Source organism: Adiantum capillus-veneris, chromosome 15 (assembly GCF_014529385.1).
Source record: "Adiantum capillus-veneris isolate H3 chromosome 15, ASM1452938v2, whole genome shotgun sequence".
NCBI lineage: Eukaryota > Viridiplantae > Streptophyta > Polypodiopsida > Polypodiales > Pteridaceae > Adiantum > Adiantum capillus-veneris.
This window is the reverse complement of record NC_140945.1, coordinates 119,417,303-119,435,788: the sequence shown is the minus strand read 5'-3', so window position 1 is coordinate 119,435,788 and position 18,486 is coordinate 119,417,303.

Sequence of the window (18,486 nt, the reverse complement as noted above, 5' to 3'; positions counted from 1 at the left end):
TTACAAGGAAGCAGTGCAAATGAAGGACTCCGGGAATGGGCAATTGGCCATGCAGTCAGAGATGACAGCTCTGCATAAAAACAAGACATGGAAGCTAGTTAAATTACCACAGGGCAAAAAGGCTCTACCTTGTAAATGGGTTTACATGTATAAGATCACCGCTCATGATAGTCAGCCAAAGTACAAAGCAAGGCTTGTTGCCAAGGGCTTTAAGCAAGAACAAGGCATTGACTTTGATGAAGTCTTCTCTCCGGTGGTCAAGATGACTACATTGAGATGCTTTCTTGCATTGGTTGCCATATTAGATTTGGTGTTGCACCAAATGGATGTCAAGACAGCGTTCTTGCATGGTGATTTAGATATGGAAATTTACATTCAGCAGCCAGAAGGGTTTGTTGAGAAAGGCAAGGAGGATTGGGTATGCCAGTTGTTAAAGAGTCTTTATGGCTTAAAACAATCACCGAGGGCATGGTACCATAAATTCCACAAGTTTATGCTTTCTCAAGGCTACAAACGTAGTGAGTTCGATCACTGTCTATATACAAAGAAGGCTAAGGATGGTAGTTGGCTGATCCTTATTTTGTATGTGGATGACATGTTGATTGCTGGCAAGCACTTGGAAGAAATTTCAGCTTTGAAGTCAAAGATGGCAAAATCGTTTGACATGAAAGACATGGTTGAGGCAAGTCATATACTTGGTATGCGCATTGAGAGAGACAGATCAAAGAAGTTGATTTGGTTATCTCAAACAGAGTATATTGACAAGGTTTTGCAACGTTTCAATATGGAGAAGGGAAAGGCATTGAGTGTTCCATTGCCACCATATGTGAAACTTAGCAAACAACATTGTCCTGTGTCTGAGGAAGAACATGCTGAAATGGATAAGATTCCATATGCGTCTGCAGTAAGTAGTTTGATGTATGCAATGATTGCTACTCGCCTAGACATTGCATTTGCAGTGGGAGTAGTAAATCGATACATGTCAAACCCAGGCAAGAAACATTGGGAGGCAGTGAAAGGAATATTGAGATACCTGAAAGCTACAAAGAGTATGCGTATATGCTATGGGAGTCAGGAGCTAAGTGTAAAGGGTTTTACAAACTCAGATTATGCAGGTGACTTAGACAACCGAAGGTCTACATCAGGGTATGTCTTTACATTGGCTGGTGGAGCAGTATCATGGCGTTCTAGATTACAAGATTGTGTTACTCAGTCTACTACAGAGGCTGAATATGTTGCAGCATCAGAGGCATGCAAAGAATCAATTTGGCTTAATCGACTAGGAACAGATTTGGGAATCAAAGAAGAGATGCCTGTGTTATATTGTGATAGTCAAAGTGCTATACAATTGGCTCGCAATCCAGTTTATCACTCAAAGACAAAGCATGTGGATGTGAAGTATCATTTCATCAGGGAAATGCTCGAGGATAAGCAACTTCAGCTTGTCAAAGTTCACACCACAGAAAATCCTGCTGATCTACTTACAAAAGGACTTCCCTCAGAGAGCTTTGCGCATTTTTACAAGCAGTTAGGTGTAGGGTAGTACATCACTTCTCTACATCTCTTGTATATTAGCTTGTATAGTAGCTTCTCTCACACTTAAAGTACCACATAGGACTTTAAGTGGGAGGTTGTTGGGGTATAAAGCCCAATGTGGTCGCCCAGGTAAGTGGGCGGGCCGCCAGGTATGTACACATATTCTTTTGTTAAAACCTAATAAGAACTCACTATGCTCTACACATTACAGTAGAGCGAGTTCACCATATCGTCGTGCTCTTCTTCTCGCACTCTCTCTCGCGTCGCACTTTCGCTCGTACTCCTTCAATGGGATGATTTATTGTGAAAAATGTTGGTTGATAGTAGACGACGGGAACTACCCCTAGCAGACGGCTGGAGGCTTCTAGAAGCTGCTTTAACACTATATTAGAGAGCTTGATACTTTAGAGCATATTTGGGAATCACCAATGTCTTAAAGATTTGGCCATATGGACAAATCTCAAAACTATTTTTTAAGGCTAAATCCATCCATAAGGTAGTACTTGAAAAGTTATTTCAGGCCATGCTCTCAAAAATTTGGCTAAGATATGGCCATGTGGTAAAATCTTAAGCCCATTTTGAAAATGGGAATTGGGAGATTCCCATTATTATGGTGTTCTTTTAAGTAGCGTTCAAGTTGCTTTACATAATAGTTTAAGTTTATTTATCCTTTATTCAACTTGTTTAAACATTCACCATTGCTTTTACTTATGCTAAATTTTGGTATTTGGTTTGTAGATATGGCCAAAGACCTTAATTTACAACGAGGCACAATGGATTGTTTGTGAGGATCAAGTTTGATGTGTGGATCATTTCCAATATCCAAGAGGATGAATCCATGCTAGAAGGTGAACCCTTTAGTAACCAACAACGCAAAGAATTGTGTCCCAACTACTTTGTTCAACATACTCTCTTTAGAATGTGTGGCCATGCAAAGGTAAATCCCCCATTGAAGCTCTTTGATTTGCAACATGCTGGCTTGTGAGAGTTATTTTCCAACAACTTATTACCCAACAACGAACTGTCCGCAAAAATAACCAAATTGCCATCCAACAATGCCACATACATTACATACTGGGCAAAAGGATTAACTGGGATGATAAGCCTCCTAATGGGAGCGTTGGATTTGGTTGCATCACCAACAAGATTTCAACACACAATAATAAAAGGCTGACACCATTGCGAAAACATCCAATCATCCTTTTACTAGAAGAGCACGATGTCATTGTGAAGATGTGAGTTGACCTAACAAGCCAATGAAAAACTCTTGCAAGCTTGCAATTGAAGGTGTTAGAGCTTGAGACACAAATCAATACCATGAGAAGAGAGATTGCACTGGCTCAAAGCTAGCTCGCAAAGTAAAACAAAACTATTTGGCCCTCTTCTAGAAGAAGATATTGCAGCTTCCTCAACCAACCTCAAGGCCTTTTTGAGTACATCTTCCAACTTTGCATCCCTTGGCCCTGATGAGTTTTGGTTGAATGGGGTTTTGGCAGATTTCACTCAACATACTAAGTTGTAAATGCATTTGAATCTATTGTTGTAATCATTCATGTGATCTTTTGTAATCATTCTTAGCAATCAACTCAAACATTTATCGCTTTATGTCTTTTTCAACCATGTAAATGAATTGTATGCAAGATGTGTAACAAAAAGAGATAGAGAGCAAAGAGTGACAGAGAGAGATCATTGTGACAAGAACAAGATTGTAACATTTTGATAACAGAACTCAGCGGATTACAACGAGATTGTACCAAAAGTTATTTTAAACAATATCGTCACAATCGAACAAATCGGAACCATGTCGTCAATTTGTTCCCTGCCTGAATATTTTGAAGCAACCTCCCACTCTAACTCGCCATCACTTTGCACCTCAGTAGCAATAGCCTCATGTGTTTGCTTTATACTAATGCAATAGTTTGCCGCTCTAATCACAATGCTGGTTGTTGCATGTACCAATCTCATATTGCAAAACACATACACCAAAACTTCGGATCGTTTTGGGTACAACCTATATCTATTTTTAGTGTATAGAAAGCCAAATGCATATTAACTTTTCTGCAACTACCACTTGAAGCAGCAACAAAGAATACTCTGACAACTACATGTTGCAATTCTATCTTCTCTCCACCATATTCTTTCCACCACCACACATGTGCACTAACTTTTTTGATGGCGTCAATGTGCCAAGGATCACCAAACATGACAGATCTATTTGCATAGTCAATGCGTTAGTGAAAAGCATTCTTTCCTCTATTAGGCCCTAAGAGTTGTATGTACATAGCTTTGAAATCATGCACTACTCCAGCATTGGAGGATTGTTCATGGAGTTGAAATTTTGGATCCAAAGCAAATGCTGCACTATGTAACGGTGTGAGCATTTGCGCCCATTGGGATTCTGCGGATGAAACCATTTTTTTTTGTCTCTTTTATTTTAGCCTTGAAATTCCTTAAGCTAATCAATGGCTTTTGGCATATACCAAGACACCTTCCCAAAAACAAAAGAGTTTTTATCCACCAAGCGTAGAAAGTCAACAAATGGTTTAATAATATTGTCAATCTTGTCTACATTCCTCCAAAACATTGGAGAATTGACGAGCTGATTGACCCTAAATACTACAGTTTTGATATCTAGAATATTTACTAAGCCATGCACCCTATCATCTATTGGCACTTGTCACCACCAACACATGTCAAACCTCTTTCAATATCGACAACACATAATATGAAGTGGAAAACCTAGTTGCACAAAAGATTTGTAATGCCTTGTTAGGGGACTTTATTCTAAATAGAGCATATGAAAATTGATTCTCTGTAATAAATTCTAGTGTTGTGTTTTCTCCAATAGTGAGCTCTTTATTTTATCAACTTTGACAATATCTTTTAAAAGAAAATTAACAATATGTGCACCACATGGAACCCATGTTAATTCTGGGTACTTTGCTTGAATTACAAAACTTGTGTCTTTATAACTTGCAGCATTGTTGGTGACGATGGCTGTTACATTCCTTGGCCCTCCATCTTTTGATATGGTACGCTCATATATCTTTGTAAGAAAGGGATTTTTTTCCCCCTTCAAAGATGTGTCACTGGCTTCTAAGAATACTGAACCTCAAGGACAAATTAGCATCAATTGATCAAAGACTGACAATTGATCCATCCATCTAAGGTTATAGTATAGAAAAAGGTAGGAATGTATTCCAACATTGCATGTTTGAGAGTACTTTATACCTTATCCTTTACTTTGTCAACATACTCTGTGCGCATTTTATTGTAATCCAACATCACAAATCCTTTTTGGCAGTGCTCATCAATAAATCTTTGAAGATAGGTTTGCGCACTACATTGAATGGAATGCCGCATGCGAGAAATGATTGTGTCCACTTTAAATACAATGTGTATAACTATTGTTTATCAAAAGCTTGATGATGAGTCTAATCAATAGTTATCCCTTTTTCAATACCATCATTACAACTTCTCTTTGAATTAGATGCATGACTAGATGAACCTGCTTCAAAGGATGCTGTACCATGCAATTCACTTTGGGAACAAAGATTGGGAAATTTTGTCTCTATTTTGAGTGCACATCGTCTCCCTCTCCTCATTTGCAACAGGTTCTTCTTCATCTAATGGATTCGTTCTTCCAAGAGTATGAACGCTTTTGTATGACCTTTCATTTTTACTATCAAGAATAGCCTTTTCCTTTCATGCATAATCAAGAAATTTGTCATAAATGTCCCGTGGAGGTAAACCACAAGGGCTGACATTGTCTGGCCCTTTGTACAAATATTCTTTAACACTACTAGCATTACCAATGAACACATGGTGACAAGACTTACACTCAAGCGAGATGCAGTTGATCCTGACGCTAGTTCATGCACATACGTCCACTCATGATCACGATCCATAATGCACAAAAAAGATCTGTAAAAAGTGGACAATTGTAAGCTGATCATTCTATCAAACACACACTTGAAAAAAAATATTTATTCATTGATCATGTCAAACAATTGATAATAAGTAGTCAAATACATCAATTCCATCGTAAGCACACTTTAAAAACAGAATCTTTTTTACTGTCTACGTTTTTTGAATATTCCCACACAATGTATATACTTACAAATGATGAAAATCATAGCCTAAATGATATTTCGTCGCAACATGCCATTTTGAGGTGTGAGCTTTATGCTCCAACACAACATGATGGTTCATAAACGATCAATTTTAGATTCTTGTTACATTATCATGCATTTTTACAAGTCACATTTGTAAAAACAATATGTATTGATCATTGCATATTTTTCTGGAAGTGTGAAAAATACTCTTACACAATAAGCTGATAACATTGTTGTAATTGAAGCACTTCTAGCCTTACAAGATAAACATCAAGTATGGCCAAAATCTTGATTAGACTTTTGTCATGTGCGAGTACTTCACTCTAACACAAGGACTTAGAGAAATTCCTAATTCGACATTCATTTTGAAGTGTGAGATAAACTCGAACACAACAAAAATGAATGATTCAATTCTATTTAAATATGTGGAATATATAATATGAAAGCTTAAGCACAAGCTAATCCTATAATCTAAAACCTTTAAATGAAAATCATAGACCTTGATTTATATCAAGTGCAAGTATATACTCGAAAAAGTTTCTAGTCTCTCAAATCACAATTTCTAACCTACAACCCTTGCATATTGCTTAATGGAAGTGAAGTTTAAAATTAAATTTCTAATTTATGATTGTTCTAAAAATAATAATAATCTCACTCTTGTTCATGTGCAAAGAAATACGTATTAGTGATAAATAAGCAATAAGAATAGAAATAAAAGTGAAACGAATGATTATCTCAAATGTGAATAAACACATTTATACTAGCACAAAGACAAATAATCTTAACATGTATCCATCTTCAATGTGAGTATATACTCCAACACAATGATAAACGGCTTAAACTCCTAATTTATCTTCTTTAACTGTGAGAAAACGCAACCACAAAAAGAGAGAGCTTGCTAATTTCAAAAATTAGTGAAAATTTGAATAAAAAATAAAAAATAAAAGTGCAAATTCTACTACAACTTATCATTAATTGCAAAATTTAAATGTACAATTAACAACTAATATATCTAACCTAAATTTTTATTTTGTAACAAATTTTATCTAATATTTTAATTAAAAGATAGAGAGAATTACTTTTCAAAACTCAAATGATAATTTTTTGTTTGAAAATGTTTGGGAAAGCACCCGACGACATCCTATATAGCAAAAGACATTTGATCAAAGTACAAACCAATAATTTGATTGTCTGATTTCAATGACGTGTCTTCGTTTGATATAAATATTTTATTATGGAAAACCTATTATATGCCCATTGAACTCGTATAATACATTTAACATTTAATGTATAATGTAACTTAGTTTGCAATTCTCGAGGTCACATACCTTTTTTCAGGGCCTTCGGGTTTGTCCTTTTGTGTATCGAGTGTGGCAATTGTTGTTTGTTGTTTGTTGATTAGAGTGGGCATCTATGATGGGTTTGTGATGTGGAGGATAGTTGCATGGATTTTGCAATCCTTGAGGTCACACACCTTTTTACAGGGTTTGCGGATAGACCTAGTCTTCATGCCTACTTACTCGGGTTATAGATCAGGCACTTTACACATGATCTCGAATACAGGTCACCAATTGTATTTTTGCTACCAGTGAGACACAGTTTTCACCATGATATGCAACATCACATTTTGGACCATGTGAAAGGATCGATGTGCCCATATTTTGGGCTCACAATCCTCCCCTATATCCACCATTTTGATAGCCATCTGAATAAAGCCATTGCATACTCTTTGCTATCAATGGAATTCTTTAGCCGGCTCCTCGAGGGTAGCAAAGAAGCGTCGATTCATCTTTCTTCACACATAGATGCAGTTGCCAATTCGTTTTCATCAAGAGTAGGGTCACATCACATGGAGTTATGCACAAACAAAGTGGTTCATACTACATTAATTGTACATATCACCTTCATGTTTACATAGCCTACAGATTGTCACTCCTCTTTTGTAGTTCCTCTGGGTGATATGCCATTGAGAATTTTGCGAGGTCTCTTATGTACATAGAATACAACCCCTTTTCTAGACGAGAGAGAGAGAGAGAGAGAGAGAGAGAGAGAGAGAGAGAGAGAGAGAGAGAGAGAGAGAGAGAGAGAGAGAGAGAGAGAGAGAGAGAGAGAGAGAGAGAGAGAGAGGGCCTTAGGACTATATACACACATCCTTAAATGAATTTGAGTAATGGGATCAATGGTAGGGAGTGAGGCACAATTCGCAATGCCATCTAAGCCATTCACATGGCTAGAGGGTGCTAGAGGGCCGGGTTTACACAAAAGGTAAACTCGAGCAAAAAATTGGGGGGGGGGGGGGGGGGGGGGGGGGATCAAAGGGGCCTGCATTGCATTGGAAAATGGATGATAGGGATGCTACATGGATGAACACAAATTGTGATGCCATGTCCTTGGGTTTTCAAGCATCCTCTTGATTTTTTGTGCACTGGTGAGGATTGGCATTTATGGCATCACAAGGGCATTATGACACATTTAAGAAGATTTGTATGCATGAGGGAAGTGGGCATGCATGTAATTGTGTGTGGGGAAATGGGTCATTAGTGAGGCAAACAAGCCTTCCTAGGAGGATAAACCTGAGCATTTGGATAGGGCAATAGGCAGTGTGTTGTGTTGACAAGGATTAATGCTTCCACAATTGAAGGGGTTGGGATTGGGGGGCCTTGGGGGTGGGATTTGAATGAGTGGCCTATGAGTCTACAAGATAGTGACAGCTTCAATGAAGATGATGGCATCTGTAATGAGTCAAAGGGGAATACGTATGACACTTTGGATGGTGATGGAGACTCATGCGACATCTATGATGTGGAAGATTCCTTTGAAGAGCATCAAAGTGTACTTTTGGATGCATTTGCTTTTGCATCAACTAGGTACTTCACATTTGATAGGCAAACCGACAACTTTATGATATCTTCCATAGAAAGTGGCCAAGCAATTACCATAGGTGCTTTCAAAGCTTAGGACAAGCGAGGCTTACCAGACTTGAAAAAATGGGCAAGACTCCAAGATTCGCTGCACATAGCCATTGATCAAGCTGGCTCCATGTGTCTTTCTAATGGGAATGGAAAATTGATTGCATGCATAGAAGATTGGGAGAGCATTATTCCGCATGCCACTCAAACGACCATGTAAGCTTGCAAGCAACCACAACAACCATTGCATGTATGTGGTGCACAAATATTAGATAGCATGGAATCTCACTTGCTTATGACAAGGATTTTTTGGACGTGTGTTTGTGCATCATTTCCTAGGTTGGGGGAATTTCAGGGCTATGATACTACTTTTACAAAGTACAATGCCCGGGTTGGCTAGACTGACAAAAGAGCCCTTGCAAGGATGAAGGTGGTGTTGATGAATACATGGTGCTAATGGATGATGTTCAAGATGTGATAAACACTACTTGAATCAAGCACAAGGCTAGATTGGTAAAGCGATAGTCAACCTTGAGTGGGTTCATTGAACTTGTGTGTCATCAACAACAAGACAAGGCACGAAGAGTGGGCCATGGTCATCAAAGATTGCACACATCAAAGAAGTGTGGAAGACCATTTAGGGTCATCATTCAACATCCCTATAATATATCAAGGAAAGTGTAAGAATAAGAGTTCATGTTGGGCACAAAGGTCATGTGTCAAGATCATGCAAGGACATTTATCACTTGCCGATGCATCCTATTGTGAGGAAACAATGCATGGATGATTTTTTGATGTTGAAACATCCTATTGTGAGGAAACAATGCATGGATGATTTTTTGATGTTAGTAACATGTCGCCATGTCACTAAAATGAGTGTCTTCAGACAGCTAGTCCACATCAACATGGCATTGGTGATAGAGCAGGTGCTCTACTCTTCATGATACCAAAGGAAATTCAAATGATATCATATTAGCTCCCAATCAAAGGTAATGTCTTGAACTTATTCTTCATGGTATAATTAAACTTTTGCCTTGGTTCATTTTTCAGTGGCCACTTAGATCCACATCTATGGATTGGTGGATTCAGTTACATTTCTCTATTACCGTGATTGGTTTCAATTCTAAGACGGTTGAATTCTTTGCTTTTGTTTAGGGAGGCTAGGAAGTGATGACTGGTCTTCAACGTACAAGGAGGGACTAAAATTGAAAGAGGAAAGAAAGGTGTTGTATTGTCAACCCTACAATGTGGACACCTTCATACTCATTATTTAGAATGATTGGATGCTCTGCATGTGCTTGCATTTCTCAACAAACAATGCTTGGGCATTAGACTCCACATTCAAACTAAATGTTTTTGAGATGCCACTTTATGCAGCTATGTTGCCAAATGATTTATGTTGTGCACACACAAGGTAGGAACAACTCAAGAAAGCATTTCTTTGCAAGTGATATTGAGATTTGTGTTCAAGAGAATGAACAACATTTATCCTCAAGCATTGGTGATTGACAAGTGTATGAAATCATTTTCGGCCATCAATAAAGTTTTTGAGATTGATTGATCTTGTTGGGATGTGGGCAAAGATGGGACAATTGAACAAGTTTCATGTATTGTCTTGCTATATTGGTTCCATATCAAGAAGGCATGGGTGGAGCACTGGTTTCCACTGGTTTGTAATATAGTCTTTATATGTGTACGTGGGTTTATCTTGTGTATTCTTAGGCTTATGTGTGTATACCTGAGTTTATCTCTATGTGCCGAAGTCAATAAGGGTAATCTACACGTTGCCCCATGTCACATGATATTCTTTGTGCACTTTTGCTTGCAAGCTCCTAAGGAGATGCGTGAGTCCCTATATGCATCAATGTAAAATCTAATGCAATGTCACTATGGAGGATGTGTTCAGCTCTAGGTATGGCCAATTATTGATGGAATGTGAAGGCCACCATATAATTTTGAGGTACATCAGGAATGGTTGGGCTGCAAAGACATGCATCTAGTAACAAAAGTGACCAAAATAAGGCTGGCTATTCCCACAGAGGCATGTGGACACTACCAATTTGGTAGAGAGACTATGGAAGTGTGTTAAATATACGCTCTAGATGCATGGATCAATCAATTGGCCTTGGATTTATTGCATGCCCTTGTGGGTGACTCTGGCACCAAGACACGAACGCGTGGCACTACTATCAAGTTCTTCAAGCAAAACCAAGAGATATGTGCAACTTTTTTGAAAATTATTTATCAATGCAATGTACCTTGGTCTATTTGTGAGTGCGTATGATTATTTGTCTTCATGTCTTGGGTTATTTGTGTTTTCAAGTTTATCTATGTGTTTGGGTTGCATGCTGAAGCTGATCATTGCATGTCTTGTGTAGTTGACTCTGAACATTTATGGAATTGGCAAGATGTAGACCACACAATTTGTGTAGGGTGAAGAAATTCGTTGGAGATATGCAAATGACCCTTCAACGGTTCAAGCGGCCGACAAAGCTTCACTCTTGTTCAAGGTTCTAGCAGGTCATCCCCCGGGACATGGTATCATGTTAGTATACATTCTGCATATTGTGATTTTCCAAATTGGTTTTTGCAACTGTAAGCATTTCTATGGAATGGGACTCATTTTAAGAGAATTATTTCCTCCTCTTTTCCATAATCTACCCATCATTGACACAACTTGAGGGCTAGTCATGGAGCATGATCTTGGACAGTTTGACACTACTATCATCAATGAGGAGCCCACATTGGATGCAAACGGGCATAGGCCACCTTCAACCCAAGTTTTGACCCAAACATATCCTGCACAATATTGAAGAGATCATCCCATCATATAGTGGAGTCAAAGATCTTGTCATTGCTAGGGCAAGTGCAAGCAACATATGCTGGCCTCTCTAATCAATGAGCACCCATGGAGATCTATTTGCCAAAGAAGGGAAGTGCAACACAAGTACATACACATGTTACTACAAAGACAAAGACAAAGACAACATCCCTTGCACCCATGAGTGAAATTGTAGACGGAGCGTCACCACTGTCAGGTGAGAGAACATAGGTGGAGTTAGTTGCAAGCAAAAACAAACAAAAATTATTGTTGCAAGAAAAGATGATGATTAAATTGTAAACACATGGACTACGTATAAGACTTCATACCCACTCATTGAATTTTTTTTGACCAAAAGCACCTTAGGTGAACAATCCCATAAAAACCATGACAGAGAATCCACAATCCACAACATTAGGATGTTGGGGTCCATTAGTTGCCATCATGTGAAAGCTCTCCTTTGAGCTAGCTAGATCTTGTTCAAGACGTGGCTCCAAAAAACATGCTATCAATGTCTGTACTAGGTTGCACAATGGGCCCAACGCATGTATATTGACTATTGACTTGCTTTGAACAAAAACACAAAAGACTATAAGCACATAGATGTCTTTGTACCTATAGATTGCAAAGACACCCTTGGCTTTGTGCGAGTCCAAGAAGTCATAAAATAGAATTGAGAGCTTGTCAATTGGTATGGGTTGAAGAACTTTGTGCCTTTTGTTGAAGATTACAATCATGCACCAATGACTTTTATACTAGAATTTTTTAGTGTCCATAGGGAAGAATTAAAAGCAACTAAACCTACATGGAAAAGAAAAAAATTTCCTTATCGTGTCACAATGGGAAAAAATATATGTGAGAGGGTGTTAAAATCAACACCCGCCACTAGTCTTTTGAGGTTTTGATTGTTAGCAGGCATGCCATACCAAAGGGAGTCTACCACCCACACTTACTTGCTACATTGGAGTCTAAAGAAGACACGAATTTGATAGAGAAGAGGCTTAGAAATCTAGTGCTTGTTTCACCCACCAACAATTGGTGAAGAAAAACCTTGTTAACCTCAACCATAAGAGTCCCATTTAGTGCATTCTCTAAACAAATTGAGTGACCGATGGTAAGTCTAAAAAGCAGCATAAAACACCTAAGTATGAAAGACTTAACAACATGTAAACCCATGCAATCAATGCAAACAATGTGCATCAAAGTAAGCTTGGCACATTTATACAACCCAACTTGTAAATCTAGGCATTTGAAAGTAACCTTGGGTACATATATATCCCAGCCTAGACTACTAGACTAACATGTAAACCCAGAATAGCATGTTGCATTAAGAGTATAATTAAACACTATCCACCAAAAATTTAGGCATAGAAAGCTACTTGAGTAGGTAGCTTAGCTCACCTTGAATCCAATAATGCTACCCCATGTGGAATAGAAGCGCACATACCACACCATGTCTCCTCAACCTACGCCTACATCCCATGGTGTGTGCACAAGGAATGACCACATCCATAAAATCGTTAGGTGCCTCATGAGAGGGACTATACATATCAATGGCCTCTCCATGGGGCGTGTCAACAATAGCAACCTCTATGCTATCCTCATTGTCCTTCGTGCCCTCCTCATCCTGATAGTCACCATCCTCAACACTAATATTATCCGTAAACCTCCCATCCTTAGCACGTCTACACTCAGTCCCATCCTGGCCCTCATCATCATCATTTTCACCCTCACCATCCCCTTCATCAATCATGGCCATCCTTGTCATCACTCGCATCGTCATCAACACCGGCATAGTAATCACTATCATCGTTGCCACCACTACCCCTACTCTCACCATGATCATCACCGGCATTCACATAATTGCCATTGGTGTCATCCTCATTCCCACCCCCATCTTGCCTAGCCCCGTTGCCCTCATCTGCATCGTCATCACTCCCTCCCTCATCATGAACCTCCCCACTACCACCATCCCCGTTGCCATCATCCTCCCACCTTGCGCAATCAACATCCCCACTTTGATCCGACACTGCAACAATAAGGAGATAAATATAAATCCACAAGAAGATAGAGCACACAAGATAACCCAGACAGTGTAAACTCAAGAAACATTTGTAGGCAAATAACACAAACCGAGACAATTACACATAACATAATCTCGGGCATAAAATGTAAAGTTGGCAAATTAGAATTGACCCTTGACTCATAGCCTTCATCAACATGACTCATGATCTCCCTTTTCATAGCCCCTTCCTTTTGATCCACCATCTTCATATGGTTGGCCACAAAATCCATGAAAAATGTTTCTTCCTTCATGACCTATTGAACCTTGTGGGAAAGAACGTCCCAACTACACGTGGCTCTTTTGCTCACTCTTTCCTTAATCCTCTTATGGTTTAGTGAAAGCTTTGGGTCCATGTCCTTAAACCATTCGTGGACTTGTACTTGATCTCGGATACATTGTTTCCCATTCGATTTTAATAGAATTAGGTCTCCCCAATCTTGGAAAAATAAAAATCATTTCAAAACATCTTAAGTGTGTAAGTGAAGGGTGAGTTTAGGAGATAAAAACACACATGAAGGTGGAAAGTTAAAAGAGGGTGGTCGACTTCACATTGATTTATTTGTGTTTGTCTTATCCTTTATTTTCCCTTTAGTGTTTTCTTCTCTTTAGAGTTTCTTCCCACTATGTACTTGCACTATGTCACTATGTAGGTAGTGATTGATTTTTTTTTTTTTTTTGATGCCATTAGGAATACCTTACATTAGCAATACATCTAGGTGGTAGTTCATTAAGAACCCAAGTACATTTGGAGAGAAGAGAATCATATTTAGATTCCATAACCTCTTGCCATTGATCCTTTTATGGAGATAACACTACATCATTGTAATTCAGAGGGTCTTTGCATGTAGTTAGAGCATTATCAAGAAGACCATCATCATAAACATGACAAGTATCATGCTCAATATCAATTGAAAGATCAACATAAATGTCAACACCTACACCATTTTCAACCATAATAGGTGTTTATTGTGTACCATCATTTGAAGAATCAATGTTATCTTTCAAAGAAAGCTCAACGTGGCACAAAAAAGGAAAAGCAGTGAGTAATGACATGGTATCATTAGCATTATCTATACACCATGTCCTTCCAGCATCCTCTATAGACCTTGCCACTGCCCATGAGCTACTCATTGAAATCGGCATCCTCTATTGACCTTGCCACTGCCCATGAGCCACTCATTGAAAATGGAATCACGACTTACTATTACCTTCTTTGAAGATGGATCATAAAATTTGTATCCCTTTGAAATATCAAAATACCCACCTCACTATTGATAGTGCCTCAGGACCTGCCACCATCCCTTTGAGGGATGAGCACATCCAACCCATGTACCTTCTTTAAGTGTTCCACCATCCATGAGAGCTTCTCCATGAGAGTGATACAGCTTTACATGGTGGTTTAGCATGACAAAGCCTAACCAGCTTACCCCCGTTGATGACCTCAAAAAAGGGCTTCTCATCATTCCTCTTTGATGTCTACACACAAAACATAAAAACATCAAGTCAATCATTTGGTGAAATCGGGAATTCCTTATACGCAAACATAAATCCAAAGACTCTGGGAAATGTACTAATGCCATCACAGATAAGCCCATGCATGCTGTCATTCTCTCCTTTGTGTGTGCTACATTGAGAGAGAGAGAGAGAGAGAGAGAGAGAGAGAGAGAGAGAGAGAGAGACAAACAATGCAGTATGTATGGGTAAACCCATATAGGCAATGAAATCCCATGAGAGATAAACCGAGGCATGGATGATGTGGACTAAATGCAAGGGGCTTACCAGACTTGTGGACGCTGTACAAGTTTCATCCATGTTGTGGTCTTTTAACTTGAATCTTGGGCGGCTTTGATGAACCAACAAGAGCAAGGGCACCATTATCATCATGAAGTACTCTTTTTACCTATGAACACGCAAGGCGTAGCTTGAAACATGTCACAAAATGATAGTGCAAGGATGAAAGAACCAAGGGATGTTTTACAAACCTTTCTATCCTTGCCCTTGCCCTTGCCTTTCTCCATAGTTTTGCCTTTCTACACAATAGCCTTATTTCCAACCCCTTCTCCACATGCGTTTTCCCCTTATTCTTGACACTATCTTTCTTCACAACAACCTTATTCTCTGGCCCCTTATCCACGTGCTTTTTCCCTTATTCTTCATCTTAACCTGGATAAAAGGTGATTTGGATTTTTGCATAACACTTGATTAGCTTACCTCATCAATAGGAAGATGTCACTCGAGCTTCTCTCCACGGACCCCCACTTCTTTTGCCTTCTTCAACTTCTTCAAATTTTGGTGTTGAGGGACCATTGGGCCTTCTTCCTCTTTGTCCTTGGCCCTTTTCTTGTTCACCTATGACATAAATCTCATGCACAAACCCAAGCACAAGGACTTGGTTTATCCATGTGTCTGGTAACATACGAGTTCCGGGGAAGCTATGGTTCAATTTTGTAAAAATCTGCTTTTCGAGCGTTTTTTGTGCTATTTTGATCTTTTCATTATTTTTAGTTCTTTTTAGTGAAAAGGGAGTGCGCTTTCTTGTTCCCAGTGGACAAGGGGATCCCGTGGTTCAATTTTAGATTTTTTTAAAAAACATTTACGCTATTTTTTGCTTTTCATACTTTCGGCAATTTTGAAAAGCAGCGTGCTTTTTAGGTGGACGTAAACATGAAAATGTTATTTTTAGTCTCCACCGTCAGATAGCAAAAACGGGACCGAACGAGATTTTTACGAGAATTATTTTTATAAAAGTAGTACTGTAAATATGTCAAGGCAATACCAGAAAGTCAAAATTATGTTGGGGCATCACGGTGCGGCATAGTCTAGTCACGGTTTCATTAGTTGCCCGGATACTGTTCAACTAGTTAGTTTCACTGTAAAAATTGAATGGTAAGTGGGAGAGTTGACTGTCAAAAAGCAGGCCATGATTTTAGAAAAGTCCCAAAAGCTGTGCAGCTAATCCACATAGAAGAGCTAGCGCTAGTTCTTGGCTTGGGGCTCACTCTAGTTTTGTCTAGTGCCTATAAAATCACCTGCAAGCCTCAGTTTTCAGTGCCGTTAGTTGCGCCTACTACCGCAAGGCAATACATACCTATTATACAGAGTGGTTCAAGCCCTTTATTACCATCTCCATAAGCTCTTTACTCTTGATTATCAAAAGAAGAAGAAGAAGAAGAATACTCTCTCTCTACTTGTTTACTATCTCCTCTCGTTTCTAGGTGTACGTGCTCTCCGAAAGCTTTCGTGGTAAAAACCTCTACGGAGCTCTCATCACCGCTCTCTTGCGGCAAAGCAAGAAGCCTTTTGACAGCCCCTAATCAATTTCAAAGCACAGTGAGAAGCTCTAAACTCCGTAGCCATCATCTCTTTCTCTCTATGTCGTTTTTCGGAGTAGATACCCTCTCGGTGGTTGTTTTTTCGTATACCAATGTACGTATGGATTTTTCGAGTGCGTATGAAGTTGCTCCATGATTATTTCATCATGTTTAATAGGTCGATTTATGCACACAATGTGTTTATGATTATGTGCATGCATAAAAAGCGCTTTTCGTTTCACATCATGTAAGCGATAAGAACACTGTTTTGGTCAAAGCTCACAAACCGTTATAAGTCAGCCCAAATCCATTAAAACACAGATAAGACACATCATTTAGAACATTCTCTTTCTTGGGTTTCATATAAAAATCACGCACGATTTAAGAGATAGGGTTAGAAAACAGCTTGTTGTCCCCACTGCACAGTCAGAATTTTGGACCCTAGGCTCCTTGGAGAACCACTATGTAGATTCACTGAATGGGTAAACACACTAAGCCAATTGAAAATATTCATTAAACTTGATGATAAATGTATTTAGGTCTCCGTTATCACCTTGGGTATGTGAGTTATTAATTGTTCCATAACCGGGTTTACCTAGGCCTGTAGGGGTGCTACCAAGGGGGAGTACCATATGACGTTGTGAGTTAACCGAGATGTTTATATATGATTTATTATTTATTTTGGTGAGTTGATTTCAAGTATTAGATGTCCATAAACTTATGCTAGGATATATGGTTAGTCAACCCGAACTGCACATGCATATATGAATAAAGTGGCTTTCTTTTTGTGTTACCGTTTGTTACATGAGTTATGGGCAAAGTGATATGATGAAATGTTAGTCTATATTATGGATCTAAGCTTGATGCATTGGTTTGAGGTCAAACACTTTCATTTGCATGTTAGGTATGCTCCTGAAAATGGCAAAAAGTTGTTTTTTCGTATATATGTGAGAAGTTATGGTTTATGGTTGACCTAAGGGTCGGAGCTGTTTTGCATCATTTGTATCGCTACCTCTTGCGGTGGTCATCTTTATCTAAAAAATTTCCCACCCCGACGCATTTCCCATCGGGTACAAAAAAGATGTTGGGAGGTATGGTTTTGAGAGGTGAGCCGAGAAGGCATGGGACCTCTAGTTGTGGAAGAGAGAGAGAGAGAGAGAGAGAGAGAGAGAGAGAGAGAGAGAGAGAGAGAGAGAGAAGAGATGCACAACGCAAAGAAATTGCAAACAAGATACTTGGAGAACCTAAAACTTATATTTCTTAATGAATTTGGAATTTGATTATAAGAATTAGCCACAAATGGAATTGTGTGTTCTTAATTGCATCATGATCGTGAGCAGAGGTGTAAAAACCAAAGCTATTGGCAAAGGGGAGTGCAGGTGAGAGCATAAACTTCCTCTTTTTGTTTCTTGCTCTTCCCCTTGTTTTTTGCAGTCCTTAGCTCCCTTTTCTTACTCTTATGGACTCTTCACAAATACACCTTGAGATTGTTTTTGATGCCTCTGAAACCTCACAAGAGAGATGGCGAGTATACTCGAGAGGAAGAGAGAGAGAGATGTACATCCTTCACCTCAACCTCCTTGAGCACACACATTTCCTTTTTCACCTTTTAACTCCTCTCCTTCAAGGTACCTTCAAGGGACCTTCATCAAGATAGAGAAAGAGAGAGCGAGAAAGACCCTATGTTTCCCCCCTCCCTTCTTCCTTGCACACTGAGGTCAAGATTGAG